At 39.1% G+C, this 18,663-nt stretch overlaps 1 protein-coding gene across 1 annotated transcript in view; it reads right to left on the bottom strand.

The window, feature by feature from the left end:
* Window positions 1-18,663, bottom strand: part of GPC3 (glypican 3) — a 408,165-nt gene that overhangs the window by 67,779 nt on the left and 321,723 nt on the right. The window lies entirely within an intron of this gene.

The following is an 18,663-nucleotide window of genomic DNA, read 5'->3' as shown; positions in this document are numbered from 1 at the left end:
AAGTGCTATCGGCCTGTAATGAATTAAAACTTTATAATCAGTTACCCCACCCTAAGAATAGATCCTCTCTCAATTACCAAAATGCAGGCTGACCTTGCAAGCAGGCAGAATAGTTAGCTATCAACAAGCAGAGATCTGAGAGGTGCTGGGTGGCTTTGTGTCCCCAAATCTTTTTCTTCTTAAGACACTTGCAGGGCTTGACATTCTATCTCTAGAGACACATTCCTTTGGGATAAACATTGATCACCCCAGGTGTCTTTTTGAAATAAAATGTCTGTTGGAGAGGTAAGATGTTGTCATGAATGCTTAATAGTAATGTTTTCTAAGATGTATTCTTTAATATACTTCTCTTGTTCTATAAGACATTGGGAAAAGTGATCCATAGTTAGATAAGTTGAGAAAGCATATTACGGTACATCTCTTCTTGGAGAGTCAAAGTGTACAGCAGCATATTAAAGATTCTAAGAAGTCCTGCTGCAAACAAGCAAAAATTAATATTGTTTAAATTACTGTTTCCTTACTTGAGAATATGAAACACTTTTGAAAAAAATTTAAAATTGTGGTAAAATGCACATATAAAATTTATCATCCTAGCCATATTTAAATAGATACATTGTTCTGCACCGCCCTGGCTGGTTTGGCTCAGTGGATTGAGCGTCGGCCTGCGAGCTAAGTGTCGCTGGTTCGATCTTCCAGTCAGGGCACATCAGAGAAGGAAAACTCTGACTCCAAAAAACCTCCGCTGCCTTGCGGCATACCTCTTCAGGGGAAAGGCTAAGGGAGTAAACCCCGACAGAAAATCCGGAGCCGGAGTCCCTAAGGCGGTTTGACGTTGTAGTCAACACCGGCAACTCCTGCGGCGCACCTGAAGCCAAGCTGTATCGACTCCGTCTTTCCCTTGGACCCTTCAGCTGCGAAGAGAGGGGGGGTCTGCTGCATGGGCAACAGCAGACCCTCCATATCACCCTGCCCAGGCTCTGTAGCTTCAGCTTCACTGGAGAGGACACTCCAGCGTCATCGCAAGATGTCGATTCAACACGGGAGGAGACAGATACCGTGTCACTCCCGAGTCGGACTGCACAGCCATTCTCGGCGGTGCAGATAGACTCTTAAGAAGCTACACCATCGTCTCTCGAGACGGACGGCTGCCGACGACATTGTTCTGCAAATATTTTGATCTCAGCAAGCTGAAAATCTAACCATTAAAGAACTTCCATTCCCCTCTCCTCGACAGCCCCTGGCAACCATTACTTTCTATCTCTATGAATTTACTGCTCTAGGTACCTCATGTAAGTGAAATCATACAGTATTTATCCTTTTGTTACTGGCTTATTTCATTTAGTGTAATATCTTCAAGGGCTTCATGCATATTGCAGTAAGTGACAGTATTTCTTTCTATGGTGAATAATATTCTACTGCATGTATATACCATATTTTGTTTATCCATTCATCTACTGATAGATATTTGTGTTGCTTCTACCTTTTGGCTACTGTGAATAATGCTACTATGAAATTAGTGTACAAATGTCTCTGAGTCCCTGCTTTCAATTCTTTTGGATATATACTCAGAAACGGCATTGCTGTAACATATGATAATTTTATTTTTAATTTTTTGAGGACCCACCATAGTGTTTTCCATAGTGGTTACATCATTTCACACCCCCACCAACAGTGCACAAAGGTTTCAATTATTCTACATTCATGCCAACACTTTTTTTTATTGTAGCCATCCAAACAGGTGAGAGGTGGCATCACATTGTGGTTCTGATGTGCATTTTCCTAATGATTAGTGATGGTGAGCATTTTTTTTTTATGCTTGTTGGAAAAAAGTTTTAAAAAATCATACCAATAATAGTTTTGTGGAGTATACTTGGGGATATACTGCCAGGGAGAATGAGAGATTATTGCTTTTTAAAATAGAGGCATTTTTGTTGGATTACTTTAAGAACAATTAACATTGACTATTTTAAAAGCAACACACTATACAGGAAATGTGTCCCCAAACTGGTTATCTCTGCATAGTAGAATTGGGAGTAGAATAATTTATTTCTGCTTATCTGTAATTTCTAAATTTCTACAATAAACCTGCATAACGCAATTTCAAAAGTTTAATATGGATGATGATGATGACAGATAGACAGACAGATCGATAGCATATCCATGACTATGCAAGTTGCTTTGGCACTGCACCTAGCTGCCAGTGATTTCTTCCTTTCCACAACTTTCATTGTTCTTGTGTTCAATTTAGCAGTTTCTTACATTCTGCATTATATTCTTTTCTAATTGTTTTCCATGTTTTAATATGAAATGTCCTATAACTGTGAACTCTTTAGGAGAAGAAACTGTGTTTTTATATTTCTGTTTGTGTCCCAGTAATAATTACCGTCTTTTCCAACCCCAACCAAGGCACACCATCTAACAATGGATGCGTTTATCAGTGTTTATCATGTGCTGTAACTGAGCGTGTGAGGCGACATGGAAGTCTTCATATGGATATTAAAATACTGAAATTCTACTGCATTTTCCGTGATTTATGAGTCCAAACAAACAAAATGTCTAAAAATGTGCCCTTGAATGACACAGAACTGTTACTCACCACCCCTACGATAAAACTTACTTAAAACCTTAGAAGTTTCTGAATATAATACCTTTATTACAATATTACTGACCATATTCCCTGAGCTGTACTTTACATCCCTGTGACTATTCTGTAATTACCAATCTGCACTTCTCGATCCCTTCACTTTTCTCTCCCAGTCTCCCAAACCCCCCTCCCATCTGGCAACCATCACTCTGTTCTCTGTATCTATGAGTCTGTTTCTATTTTGTTTGTTTTGAATATAATAAATTTAAAAGAATATCTCTAGTCATAAATACATCAGTATTCTCATTTCTCTATTTAATATATTTTAATAATATTTTGACCCTACACTTAGCATTTTGTTAATTAAACACTGTTTGGTTGGTTTCATGTAAACTGATTTGTTTCTAAAATAATCTCTAATCAGAATATACCATCTCATCTGTTAGATTTCCTTCTTTCAACAGCTGTTCTGAGGCCTCATTGTTTCCAGATTACAATCATATTGTCCATAGTACAGAGACCCAGACATCTGGTCCAAGGGAAAATGGGCAAAGCCATTCAGTCAGGTAATGGAGGAAACACTTCCTGACAAGTTTGTCCAGCAGCCATTCCCACACATGATATCCTGAAGGTGCTGGTCTGGGCTTTGCTGGAGTTCTGATACATGAATCCAAATTGGCCCTTAAAAGTGTGACTCCCTGCTATAGTGCAAAGAAGATTAGGAGCCAGACCTGGTGTCTAAACTCAGTTCTAACAACTTACCAACTGATTACACTTGCATAAGTCACTTTCCTAATCATAGTATCACCTGTGAAAAACAGATAAGAAAAGTAGTAAAGTACCTCATAGAGCAACTAGGAGGAATCAATGAAATGGTACCTACATGTACAAGCACTTTGTATCATGTCACCCAAAGCAGTTTAAGGTAACTAACTCTTTTCTGGAGCAGAGAAACACTAGACTACTACACTTAGAAGACTATCGGTGTCCTCAGAAATTCTGTTGAGCCCAGTGAATTACAATGGGCCATTTCAGTCCTTATTTGTTAAAAATAAATAAATAAATAAATAGATAAACCCTTCAAAAACAACTACGAAAAGAAATGAAGGCTAATTAATATGTAGAAAGTGGGAGTGCAAAAATCTCCTAGCATAGTCACTTTCTTTCCACTTCTCTGCTCTTGTGTAAACTATAAAATAGCCAAGAAAAATTATTTGAGTAAACACTTTATCAAAGACAATACACAAGTGGCCAATAAACACATAAAAAGATGCTTAACATCATGACTCACTAGGGAAATGCAAATTAAAACCACAATGAGATACCACTACACATCAACAAGAAAATCTATGTCGAACAAAATGTGGATAAATTAGAATCCACATACAATTCTGGTGGAAATATAAAATGGTACAATCACTTCGGAACACAGTTTAGCAGTTTCTCAAAACATTAAACATGTATTTATCAATGACCCAGCCATAACACTCCTAGATATCTACCAAAAATATTCACACATATGTCCACATAAATACCTGTATGTAAATGTTCCTAGTGGCATTATTCATAGCAGTCCGAACCTGGAAATAATCCAAATGTCCATCAACTGGTGAATGGATAAACAAAATGTGGTATACCCAGACCTTGAAATACTACCTGACAATAAAAAGGAACGAAGTATGGAAACAAGGAAGAGAATGACAGTGACCAAGGGGAGGAGAGAAGCGGGGAAAGAAGGGGAAGGGTCTATCTAGTCAAGGAACATGCCTGAAGGACCCGTGGACATGGACAACAGGGTGGGGAGTGACTGTGGGAGCGGGAAGTGAGGTGGGCAGGGCAGGGGAGAGAAACTGGGAAAAATTGGGACAACTGTAATAGAACAACAATAAAAAAATAAAAAGGCACGAAAAAGGAACAAAGTATTGATACACGCTACAGCATATATGAACTTCAATAACATTATGCTAAGTGAAAAAAATGCAGACACAAAAGACCATATCTTATATAACTGCATTTATTTGAAATATTTATAAAAAGAATATCTATAGGGACAGAAAGTAGGTTAGTGGTTGCCTGGAGCTGGGGATGAGACTGGGAAGTGACTGTAAACAGGCATGGGGAAACTTGTCGGGGTGATGGAAATGTTTCAAATTGGATCAGGGTGATGGTTGCACAACTGTATAAATTACCAAAACTCTTTGGGCTGTATGTACATTTATAATGGGTGAATTTTATGAAATGTAAATTATATCTCAATAGAGTGGTCAAAATATATTTGAGAAAAGGGAGAAATTATGCTAGCCAATGTGGCAAGAGAGGGACTCAAGCTTGTATGAAAATGCCTGCCTTGGAATCAAAAGCCAATGTAAATCTAGCTCCTTTAAGCCAGCAATGTCTTAGCTGACTCCTTCCTTATCCTTGCTTTTGGCAACCATAATCATGATATCAGCCAGGAGACCCACTAACTACATAAAGTTCAAGTTAACACTTTCAAAAACTCAAATACTACTCTTCTGAAATCTCTTTTCTCCATCTCCATGTCTCTTGCTTTTCTTAGTAGTTGCTACATTTTGCCTTGGCCCCCAGAAAATGTGTTTCTTGGCCCCCAGAAAATGTGTTTCTTTGCTCAGTTTATACTTCTTTCTGCCGCAGTATGCATGAGTTCTGTTGTCTACCTTTCACCTAATTTTATACTCATAGCTCCCACAGCCGATATTTAATAACAATGAATTTATATTGGAACAGACAGGTCTCATCAGATGAGTAAACAGCTTACTTTGTAGATCTAGTCTAGTCATTTCCAATGTATAATCACTCTTTTTTGGATGCAAAATACCATTACTTATTCAACAACACAAGAGCGACAGAAGGTGAAAATGGGTCCCAGACAGTACTTATGTGAGCTATTTTGTGAGGCCTGGAGGCCTCTGGGATAGAGCCAGACAGAAGTAGCCAAAAAGGGTCTTTGACACTGAAGTAACAACTAAAGCATCTCCATTTGCTGTACACTGCAATCAGAGGATAAGGTAAGGAACTCTATTTTAGAAAGGTTTCTATTTTGTTAAAACAGTTAACATTTTGAAACGTGGATCCTAACCTTCAGGTGTCAAAAAAAGTCTGGTCTTTCCAGAATCCCCAAGAATTCTAGAAACTCAATGTTTAAAATGTACCTCAGAATCCCCAAGAATTCTAGTAACTCAATGTTTAAAATGTACCTATGAAGGTATTCCAGACACATACTTCACTCATCAAACCATAACCAACATACTCATCAAGCTAGATGCACCACAGAGTAAAGAATGCGGAGTCAGAAGGCCTGTATTCCTATTTTCTTTGATTGCTCCGCTTGCTGCATGTAAGGCCTTAGGCAGTTCCCTGAGCCTCCCTAATCCTTAGTTTCCTATGCTACAAAATTAAAATAAGTCATATCTATCTCACAGGACTATGGGGAATTAAATGTATTTGCATATATAAAAAGCACCCTGTAAACTACAGAGACCCATACAAATTGAAGCTATCTGCTTTCCAGAAAACTCCAAAATTCTTTATAAGTTTTTCTTAACTTACAGGGTACCTTCCAAAATGACTTCAAAAAAATTCTGTTTTTGTTTCCCCATCTCTAAGGGGTCTTCTTAAACCTTGACATTTCTGGCTTTCCACATGGTCACTGCTTACCCTGCAGCACACACACATTAACCATTATTCTGAACAGCGTCTGGATCTGTTTCTTCCACTTCCACTTCCTGGCTTGCAAAAGAAAAAATGCTGTCAATCCAACATTTCTGTAGCACCACTTCTCCCAAAGGGTTTCCACTTGCATTCCCCACTGGGTGAAATGCAATTGCTATTTAATAGCACATAGCAACACTATACAACAGTCTAAGACAGGATGCGAAAAAAGTAGTATTATATGCAGCTGAAGGGTCAAGGGAAGTCAATGTCAACAGATGCAATTACCAGATGTGAACTTTGGCCAAGGAGGTCAGGGCAAGCACTCCTTTAAGAAATGCCACAGGCTCTTTAATGCCCAAAAGTCGGTGCAACCTTGGCATCACATCTTATTCAAAATGGACTCTTCTGGAACTCTGACCTGTTGCTATTGCATTGATTCAGTTTTGGGGTGAGGGGTGACTTGTATGGTCTCACTAGAAGACCTCCCCTCACTGTTCAGAAGGTAAGCTCACTGGAAAAATCACTTCTAAATAAGAGTTTGGCATTCTTTGGAGTGATTTAAGGGGTTTGACATTATTTGGGATGATTTAACGGGATGATTGCTGGAGTGAATCTGGACACAAGCCACAATTTAACGCTCCTTCCCCATGTGGCTGCCTTTTTTCTCCCTTAACACAGTGGGAAGAGCAATTGCACTCCAGTCTCACATAAACTTGGAATGAGCCAACTGTCCTTATTTTGTTCTCACTCTGACACTTATTTCCTTTCCAATACAAGACAGGTGCACTGGTCCTTGTAGTGTTGTGTGATGGAAATGAACTGGGAAGAATAACGCTTTAAAAGGCAGTGGATGCTTTAGCCAACCAGATGCAACGGGAAAGCAAGGAAGTTCACTCTTAGTAAACTACACTCTCCCCTGGGCTTCCTCTCTAAGGCCATCCATTGGGGCTTACATGATGGTGTCCAGAAAGGAACTCTATTGGGAGGAATGTTAATTAACTCAAGGATTACTTTTCAAATTTATAAAATTATTGGAGGCAAAATAATAAGGATATGCAAGCACCTGGCACTCAAAATTAGTCATTACTAAATATTTTAATTAAACCTATTTTCAATGAAGCAGGAAGTGTCAAATAATTGTGTGTTCATACATGATGAGAAGGGTTTTTGTTCCCCAGGGAGTTTATATGTGGGTCAGACAAACTTCCTATTCTTATACTTTTAATAAAAACAACGAAGGAGTTTGGCCTGCCTGCTTATTCCATTCTGTACTATGAGGTGTTACTTTCAAAATGTGAACAGGTCTTTAAAATTCATGATAAAATGGGAGAAAAACCCATCACCTGGAATTTATGATCAGTTAATTTTCTCATTCTCTAACCTAAAAATAAATTGCTTGCTCCTTCTCCTGCCAAGTTTTTCTTTTTCCTCTTCCTTCCCAACCACTAGTGCTGTGAATGAAGTCTGTTCATGGTCTGTGGTAGTGTTTGTCTAGAAAGGGTGTGACATTTGAATGGGGGGCAGAGTAAGGCTCCAAGTTGGCCTCAAAAATGATAAATCACTAATAATATATCTTGTGCTTTCCCAATGCTCTCCTCAGCTGGTGCACATGCACATAGTATCACAGAATATGCAGATCATTCTGTTTTTCACTGTAGATATATATTAATGCCTTGCCTCTTAATTAAATTGTGGACCCCCAAAGAGCAGAGGCTGGGTTCTAATATTGTCCATAAGGAACTTGGCTCCAAGGGAATAATACTGTTCAGATTTTTAAAAAGGTTTTATTTATTTACTTTTAGAGAGGGGAAAGGAGGGAGAAAGTGAGGGAGAGAAACATCCATGTGAGAGAGAAACATCAGTCAGCTGCCTCTTGCACACATCCGGACTGGGAACTGGGCCTACAACCCAGGCATGTGCCCTGAACCAGGAATCAAACTATCAAACTGATGATCTTTTGCTTTGCAGAGTGATGTCCAACCAACTAAGCCATATCATGGTCAGGGTACTGTTCAGATTTTTTTTTTAAAATTGTCTTGTCTAGACTTTTCTCTTGGGCTTCTAACTCAAATTTATAACTGCCCAAGGTATACTTCCACTTGACCACCCCAACTCCCACAATTCTCTCCACATACCATCACTAATCACCATATTCTAAATACACCATACAGTTTTACACCTTCATGCTTTGACTATGCTGTTCTCTTGGCCTTGTGTGATCTCCTCTATTGAGATTCAATTATATTATCCAGGAATCATCCCATATGTCATTTCCTCTACATTAATTCTCCCCCAGTTCCTGTAGCTGAATCAAATTGTTTCATCTGTGCTCTCACAACAGTTTTTTTGGTCTTGTCTTAAAATCCTAATCACATTCTGCCTGGTATTGTGATTATTTGTGTCTATGCCTGTCTGCTCTATGAGTCCAAAGGCTTTCTGAGGGTGGAACTGTGTGTGATTCACCTTGGTGCGTCCCTAGATTCTCAGGACCTAGCTGAGTGCCTGGCACTCAGTGGCTGAATAAACAATACACATTTAGAATGGGAGCTCAAGTACTAAGTATTGAATTGTCTGTATGTCTTCTAGCTTTTAATCAAACAGCCTGGCATGGACCATAAACTCAATACAGAACACGGAACATCTGTGTCGGAATAACTCCAAAAATTTTTAAATGTCAAATTTTTGGAAATTTGTTTAAATTCTTTTGCTTGCACACAATCTTTGTAGGCCTAACAGTTAATAGGAAAAAAAACTTAAATCACTGACTTAGCTTCAAGGGTTTTAGCCACGGAACATTTTGCAGACCATTAAGAATGAGGGCTTCTGTTTAGGCATTACTGGTTAATTTCTAACATAGAAAGTTATTTCTGGTTATAATGTTTGTGCATAGATTATGTTTTGGTTTTCTCAACACTGTCATACCCCGAACAAATACTCCTTTTCAGAGAATCTGCCTTACTGAGGAGCCCAATAATAAGAACTTATACTGTGGTGCAATCTGTTAATTTCTTGTTTCCCCATCCCATCAGAAGCTGCTTTGGAACCTCCCTGCAAAATGCTCTTGCCTTGGCCACTGGAAGTTCCAAATAAATGACCTAAAATCCTCTCTAGAAAATACTGGGGGAAAGTGCCTTGGAACATGCTCCATTTATACTAACTAAATATGCTATCCATTGTTTCCTGTGTCAGGTCCAATAAGTCAATGGGATGCTAGGTGTCGATCTGTGTTTTGTTTTGTTTTTTTTTCCTTTCTCAGTCCTAGACGTCTTGGAAGCTGTGCCATTGATATTCCAACATGCAAGTTATTATCGTGACTAACACAGACAGAATTACCTACTGCTACATTCCAGGTATGTTTATGTATGACCCTGTCTGACCTGTTTCCTTCCTCCAGCTGTCTCAGTTGGGGTGTGTGGGGGGATGGGGATTTACCCCCTCCCCTGAATTTTCTCTAACAACTGTGATGTCAAATACAATTATTTGTGGAGAAATCTGCTGTATGGATGGATGAAAGGGACCCATGCAAATCCTCAACAAGAAAGGGAAATACCAGCTATAGGGAAATATGTCCTGAAAGCATGCCAACTCTGGTCAACTCTGCCCAAGGCCCCCTGTGCAGATATTAACAAGCTGAGCACAATATGACTTTAGGAATGCAAAGAAAAAAACTGTTTAACAGTTGAAAAATCTCCTCCTCAATCTGAGGTCAACGCAGCTAATAAAAAAAAGCTTCAAAAACTTCTGAAAACCCATGAATAAGCCCCAGATGTTCCCGTTCTCAGCTGAACTTTCCACCAAGTTATTTCATACCCTCTATTTTTCACAAGTAAAACTATTGCAACCTCTGGTGCTTTCCTATCTGTTTCCAAAGAAAATTGCCGCCAGTCAAATTCCTTCTCGCACCCACAGTAACTAATTGTTCATACAGTTATTCATCTTCTTTTCTGAAAAAGAACTCAATTGGCAAGACCTCTTGGTGCAAAGTAGGGACCTTTTTTTTTTTTTTTTTTGTCAAGGACCACTGACCCACAATGGAAAAATATCAACTGGGGCCACACACAAGTAAGAAGCTACTTGATTTTGTTTTGCTTTTGTTTGTTTTGTGGAAGAAATATAAAATATTCACCTCACTTCCTTAAAAAAATAAGAATAGGAAAAGGAAACTCCATTCAATCTATATAATAAACAGTTAAGATACTCTAGGTCTATGTTATACCAAGTTTGGGGAATGAGATGGTTAACAATATGTGGGGGGAGGAGGAAATAGAAAGACTGAGAAAAAACGGTAAGTTAAAGAACAGAAAGAAAGAGGCCAGGGGATGGTGAAAGAGGGGAGGAGAAAAACAGATACCAAGAGAAAGGAAAAGAGGAAGGCTGGGCAGGCTCCCTAGATAATGGTTTTAGTTGCAGTAAACAACTTGCCCCACCCCTGTACTTTGGGCATTAGAGTAAGTTATCACTGCCCTTTGAAATCCTTATTAGCTTTCTAGCAGTTTAGGGAAAGTCCTTTCTGTGCTAAGAAACAGCTGGTCTGCTTTGATTTTCAAACTTCAAAGCTAGTTTTCTTAAATAAATGCTATTTCCTCAGCCTGCAGGTTTTACGTGTGTCTAAAGGAATGACTGAAAGTCTGTGACATTGCAAAATTGTCAGATGGCTTTATCTGTGGTCCTTGAGAGATTAGAGCTGTCTTATTTCATAGAGCTTGAATGTTAGATTTATTTTTAATTTTTATTTATTGATTTGAGAGAGAAGAAAGAGAGAGAGAGAGAGAAGAGAGAGAGAGAGAGAGAGAGAGAGAGAGAGAGAGAGACTGAGAGAGAGAGAAACATCAATTTGTTTTTCCACTTATTGACTGGGAATCAAACCTGCGGCCCTGGCATATCGGGATGACACTAACCAACTGAGCAACCGGCCAGGGCCTGAATGTCATTTAGAATGAGCATTTATTCCATTGATTTGAGGGTTCTTCCCCCTGCCCCACAAAAGAAACTCACTTTGAGTTTTAGCTGGATTCTGGTGTAGTAAACAATATAAAGTGGACACCACATATATATCTCTTAAGACAAAACAAACCAGCATTCACAGCTCTTTAATTACTACTCTTCTCCCATTGAAAGCTGAACCTCTGAATGTCTGGAGCTAGCGACCCACTAAAAGCAGTTGCTTTCAAGCTGCAGTGCTGATTTTAGATCTACTGCACATGTGCTGCTGGGACTATACTCTGCTGATGGTGTATTAAAGAAGACAAAATGGAACAGGAAAATGTCCAGAGAAGGAGAAATAAAATAATAAAAGGTGGAGAACAAAGCAAAGCCATATGATGACAGACTAAACTTACTGGCCTTTGAGTCTGAAAAGATGAAGTCTTAAGGGGAAAATAAGAAAAGTGCACACAATCGTGATGGGTATTGTAACCACAAAGTTATGTGCTACAACACTGAAATTAGGGGGCACCCCTTGAACTTGCAAGAGATGATTTTAGGTTAAATGAAGGGAGGCCCTACTTCAAATATCAAATATTAAACTTAAGTAATTCATTTCCCTAAGGGGTAGGGAGGCAAAAAATAGCAATAGGTTCCAAAATGTTTGGGCCAACTTGTGAATGACAAACTAATATTGGATTACTCTGGGAAGCTCAGATGCTTGGGGCCACCTCTAATTGTGCACACATTTCTTAATGTGCCTGTCAGCAAGGAGTCCTGGGCAATGTGGGTCATGAGGCTGCCTCATAGACCATTTCTCTAAAGGTCTTTGCTGCTGCCTTCAGAGTTAAGGTGATAACTGCAGGGCTATCAGGCTGAAACACTGGGTCAGGAGGCTATCAATCCCGATGTGGTACTCTTGCTGCCTCCTCTCAGGAAAATATCTGTCCACTTATTTAAAAATTTTTGTTGTTTGTTTTAAATGAAAATAGACGTGTTGCTTTTCTAATTAAAAAAATAAAATTAAAAACTATTTGGGAAGAACATAGAGAGGTAAAAAAAGAAAATAAAAGTTATCATAATATCGCTGATGTCTTAATATATATTGTTATAGACTCACCCCCATACATTCGTATAAACATTTGCTTTTTTGTAAAAATTGGATTGTACTTTAATACTGTTTCATAGCTTTTTAAATTTGACAGTATGTCATAGATATCTTTCTTTGCACAAAGTATCTTAGACATATTTTTAAATTATTTTTATTTTTAAGAATAGTAGAAAAGTCTGTATCCACTGAGAAATTTTTGAGGTGAATATAGTCAATAAAATATTTTTAATGGCTGCAGATTATTCCATTGTATGGAAATGGCACAGTTTACATAAAAATATCTCATCTTGATAGATATTTGGGTTGCTTTTCTGAATATGCCACTGAAATATCGTTATACATACAATTTTGTGGATTGCCATAGTCTTTCCATGGGAGAAACTGCTAGATGTGGAGGTGCCAGTTCCAGACTACTTCAAGTGACCTCTGAGATAGACTGTGTCATCCCTCAACAGAGTAGAAGAAAGACCATGGAATTCAGAGTCAGTTCAATTTTTCAGTCACTTACAATTTGAATGTGAGGTTCCTCATCGATAAAAGAGAATATCAATGATAGCTCACAGGACAGTAGTGAGAAATAAGTGTGACCATGTAAATAAAAGGTCCTCATAAACCTTAAAACATGTATGCAGAGATTCTCATCTTCTCTTTAACATCTTTATATTAATAATTCAGAAGCAGTTTTAGTGGGTCCAGTCTGCCATGTTCTGCACATTGAGAGGGCCCCAAGAAATCTCTTGAGTGTTTGCCACCATCTAGAATAATAAATACTTCTGAGCCCCAGACTTGAATCATTTGCCTAGAGTGAGAGGTAGCCCTTTAACTTACTGGATGTCTAGATGGCATTTGGTTCCCCAAGTTCCATGCTACATGGCATTCACTTGGTGATTGCCGCTGTTGTACTGGGGAGGAAAGTTTATCATGTTCTCTTCCTCGTTTGGTCCTCTATAAATACACCCAGTTTGCGTGGGCCTGAATTGAACTCTCTGGCAAGAAACCAACGTTCTCAGGAAGAAAGAGATCAGTTGCATTACAACACAACTTGCAAATTCCTTTCCAAATTTCTGGTGCTTTTGCTCTGAAAAAAAAAGTGCTGCTGTTAATCGTCACTAGCCAAAAGCATTTATACCTTGTTTATTTTTTAAATCCAGAAGAGAGCACAGAGCAAGCATGGTGCTCTTTATTAGGTATTTTGAAGCACCCCATACAGTACCAGCCACGAGTAAGTGTTCAATAAATGCTACTTGGTCTTATCTCTTTCTCCAGGTCATTATTTTTTTGCTACTTTCCATTAAAGATAGAATTACTAAGGGCATAGAGAGAAAAAATCAACCAATGAGAGAAATTCTTAGATTATGTGGAAGATGAGAGTGGGTGAATAGGAAGAGAATGAGTGAGGAGTTGTGGGGAAAGATACCTCTCCCTCACAGGTGACATGCAAATGTGGGAGGCAAGGAAACGTGGGGCTTATAAAAGGAAGGAAACAAGTATTTTTGTGCCAGAGACAAAGTCACACATAGTTCAACAAAAGAAAAATATAAATATAAGTCATGTTGGAAACTAGAGTGCTAGAAGAAAACAAAGACATAAAAAAAGATTGTGGGTCCCTAGTCCCTATAAGCAAAGGGCAGTGAATGTCTCACTGATTTTTCAGTCTCTGGGCTCCACAGGGGGTTGATGGTGAAGTAAGGCAGCCTGGACTAGGGTGATGGCATAGGGATGGAAAGGATCTCAGACAAAGAATGCTACAAATAATGACCTGAAGGCACATGATTGCCTGGCTACAGGGATGAGAGCTCAGGACTAGCAATGCCACCAGAACAGTGATTAAAAAAAAAAAAAATGCGAACGGCACATAGTAGGTCCAAAGAATATACTGAAAGTAGACAAGATCACAAACCCCACTTGTACTTCCTTACAAAAACAATTTCCTGAGGGACAGCACAAGAAATTTGTGTAAATAGAGTAGGTGTGCTAAAGATTTTGATTATTTACACTCATCTCCCTCAAATAAGAATGTTTCCCAGTATCTAGTTACCCATACCCAAGGCATGAGTCACTACAGGACTTCAGGACCCCCCTCCCAAAACCAAAAACAAAAACAGGAGTCTACAAATAAAACAGGTACATGAATTACTGCTTCATCTCAGCTCTTCAAGCCTCAACACGCTGAGCTTGGAATTGAAAGGAGACAGCCAAGAAAATGAAAGTTCCTATTACTCACACTTTGACAGATAAAGTTGGTCTCTCAACTTTGTTCAACACCCTATTTTACAGTGACTGAATAGGCATCATGGGAAGGAATAGGCCATTACCTGGGATCTCTGTCAAAAATAATTCCAATGGATGAGAGCCATGGCAGAGCTGCCCAGTGAAGGTCAGAAAGGGCAGGGAGAACAAGAAGAGAGTTCATGGATTTTTCAGGTGTTATCAAGTTGAAGACTTTCTGTATGAATGGAATGAGGACTCACAGGGAAGACAAGGTACTATTGCACCATGTTTCTCAAGACAATGAAGGAAGAGAGTAGATCTTAAATGTCTTTACCACAAAAAAACAAATGGTAATTATGTGACGTGATGGAGTGTTACCTAATGCTATGGTGGTAATCATTTCATAATACTAAGTGTATCAAATTAACATGTTGTATACCTTAAACTTTCACAATGCTATATATCAATTATATCTCAAATCAAACTGGAAAAATAAATAAAATAAAACAGTTTTTAAAAGTAAAGGAAAAACTATTCTAGATGACTTTTGGCAGATAGAATATTTTGTACATACTTTAAAGACAAAACGCAGTGTAACGTTTTAAAATTTTGTAATGGTGTAAAGCATCCCCCTCCTCTCTTGCTTTCTCTCTGCATATGCCCATACATTTCTCGCCAAATTCACATTTGCCCCATGTGCAAAATACTTTCACCTTATCTTAACATCCCTAAAAAGTCTCAACCAATTACAGCATCAACTCTAAGTCCAAAATCTCAACTAAATATCACTAGTTCAAAAATCTCACAAATCATCATATAAATTAAGTACTGGTGAGATGCTGGGTATGGTCCATTCTGAGTCAAAATTCCCCTCCATCTCTGTACCTATGAAACTAGGAAACAAGTTATCTGGTTTCAAAATACAGTGGTGGGACAGGCATGGGATACCAGTTATAGACATTCCCCCTGAACTGGACAAAAAGAGCTAAGTCAAATATTGGAACAGAATCCTTCACTTATTCATGCAGGAAATAGTTATTGGTCACTTACTATGTGCTAGGCACTGTTCTAGAAGCAGAAGATACAGTGATGAGTGAGGTGGACGAGACCCTTTTCTTCCAGAAGTGCTGTAAACAAGATGCTATACTGTCTAAACAACATACCTCATCAGCCTTCTTAGAATCTGCACTGACCAGCAAGAGCACAGGAGTGCTAAGGTGGAGAGAAAAAGCGCTGTGGAGTGCCAGCCAGCCAGTCGTGGTGAAAGGCCAGGTCAGCTCGTTGTCAGCACATGCTTGAGTATAATTAACAGGCAGGGTCCTATATATAAAGTGTATAAAGTTTTTGGAGTCCATTCTAGGGAAAGAGCACAAACTGTAAGTAGCTGTTTTAATTTTAAGAACATAGGAGTTGATAACAAATGGGAAAATGTGTTTGAAGAAGGTTGAAGAAGACCAACAGCCACTGTTTCCCTCAGGTTCCCTCAATGCTCTTTGTGAGGCTGTCATGAAGCACAGTAGTCTCTCCAACACATCTAAGCACCCGCGGCGGCAGCTGAAGAAAAACACTATAATCTCTCCCAATCCCTCTCACAGTTTTGGTAATTTGTGAAACTTCAGTGAACTGATGGCACTCAAATTCAACAGCCAAGGAACCACTTTTAATTGGCATTCTGACTTTTAAAAATGTGCAATAAATTGATCTAAAAGTAATAGTTAACACATTCATCAGGGAATCTAAATACTTCATTGTTAGAACGTCTACTTCAGGTTCCACGAGGGACAATTTCTGGAGGTACTAGAATTCCCTTTTAATTTCTCCTGTAGGACCTGGATAAGGTACTGGTCTACCGTGAGAAGGTCACTCCATGTCTCCTCTCCTGAGACCCAAACCTCTGCTTGCTACACCCATTACTGGGTCCCGACTCACAGCCAAAGACGATTGGCCTGACTTTAAGACAGAACAGTTCTCATCTCAACAGTTCTGTTAGACAGTGGAAAGGAAGGTTAATGAATGTCAATAGTAAGCTTTACTTCTCTTCTTCCTAAACTGTGTCAAGTTGAACTGGACTCCTTGCCTCCAATTTCTGATCGCCATACCACCCTTTACGCTCCTGGCAGAGTTAACACCCTAAAACACTGACGTGACCATGTCACTCTTTTCCTCCAATCCCTTCCCCTTTACTGACGGAGTAAAGTTCAGATTCTTTATTACACTATTCATTGCTGCCCCTGCATTTTGTGCCACCTTTTCAGTCTTGCTTTTCACTGCCCATGTCCTCTTCCACTCTGCCCCATGCCTGCAGCTCTCTGGCCGCATAAGGCTATTGATGTACTTTCATGTCTTTGTGCCACTGTTCATTCCAAATTCCACTGCCAGGATGATCCTTCTTTCCTACCTCTATCTGTGAAAATTCTCCTCATCTTTCAAAGCCTGGCTTAAAGGTTACCTATTTTTGAAGTCTTGTCTAATTCCCTTGGTAGGGATTAATCCCTCCCTTCCCTGGGCTAATATAGTAGTTGGTTTATATTTCTCTTAGGACACTTAAACTATGCTTTGGGTTATAGTTATTTATGTAGGTATGTTTTCATCACCCTCCTCGAAAGCAAGGATCGTGCTTAAATTATCTCTGTATCCTTGTCCACAGCCCTTACTCCCAATGCTTGTCACACAGAGCTGCTCAACATTGAGCACATGAATTTAAATGGTAAAGATATACGTTATGTGATGATAACTATGCACAGTGGGTTTCTCCATGTCTTTATCAACAGAGTCCACTAAACTCAACACTACACACTCCATGGGCATTCAATAAATAACTTCTAAATAAATGATGAGGATATATACATATATTTTAAATTTATTTTTATTGGGGTGACATTGTTTCATAGGCTCATATAGTTTCCAGTATACATTGCTATGATACATGATCTATACACATTGCATTCTGTGACCACACCCAAAATCAGATCATCTTCTGTCACCATATATTTGTCCCCTTTTACCCTTTATTACCCCCCACCTCCATCTGCTCTGGTAACCACACTCAAAATAATTTATTCACAGAGATATATATTAAATTTTATGTTGTTTTTTGTCTGTTGAGTTTCATTTTGAAACGGAGTCATGCAAGTAGTCATGGTTTAAATGACTTCTAAGAACGGCAAGAACAAAAGCAATTCAACCACATAGAAGATCAGAGTTGAGCTCTATCTCATCTTGTAGTGGAACCTGTAGCTTTAACAATAATTGGTACAGAATGCAATTGTTGCTCAATCAATTTGCCATACGATAGCTCAGGGAATGGCACTCCTTCAAAAAGAAATCAGCTATAAGAAAACTGCTCCCACAGGGATACCCTTTCCCTATGTTCGGGTCTGGTGAACAAAGGCAACAGCACTACTGGGTTCTGGTCTAGAGAATTTTCCAGCTCTCAAACACCTTAAAAAACCCATGTGCAGCTATAAAAAACTGCCTCTAGCTTGGCTTAATCTTTTGTATTAGCTCACGAATGAGTCTTGGTTCCTTCCCCATTTTCTGTAGTATATCAGGCAGGAACAAAGGCTCAGGCAGCAGGGGCAGCTTTTTTTCTTTCCTGGAAAATAAGTAGTCACTGATCCCAGACTTTGGATAACACATTCCACAATTCTTGGATGGTAGAGTCCACGGAATGGGTCTTGTGTGTCTTAGGCTCTGCAATGCAAACTAGAGTTTCGAGAATTTGGGCCTAGGCAGTGTTCCTGGCATGTGTGACATCACTCCAACAGCTGGGAGTGATGATGTCTCAAGAAAGCTCATAGTCCCAAGCCCTGTGAATTCTTTCTGCTCTGTCGGCATGTGAAACACACACACACACTCATGAACATATTATACACCACTCCAAACCATTCTAAATACCTCCTGTGAGACATCTGCCAATAAGGATATCATGTCAGCCGGGTTTTAAATATAGGAACCTCTCACCATCTTCAACCAGAGAGCAAAATGCAAAAGGAATGCAGATTAGCTTCTCCTGAACTTTATAGCTCTGAAGTCTCTTCACTTGATACCATCCTTCCATGAAAGGTCCTGGTGGGAATGAAGATTAAAATGGGGCTCTGAATCATGTGGTAGGATCTCTAAGCTGTACTCTAAGGGCAGCCTGCTTATTTATAGATCCTCC

Source organism: Furipterus horrens, unplaced genomic scaffold, assembly GCF_987537825.1.
Source record: "Furipterus horrens unplaced genomic scaffold, mFurHor1.1.pri manual_scaffold_17, whole genome shotgun sequence".
Taxonomy (NCBI): domain Eukaryota; kingdom Metazoa; phylum Chordata; class Mammalia; order Chiroptera; family Furipteridae; genus Furipterus; species Furipterus horrens.
The sequence above is the reverse complement of the archived record's forward strand: the minus strand, read 5'-3'. Positions and strand labels throughout refer to the sequence as shown.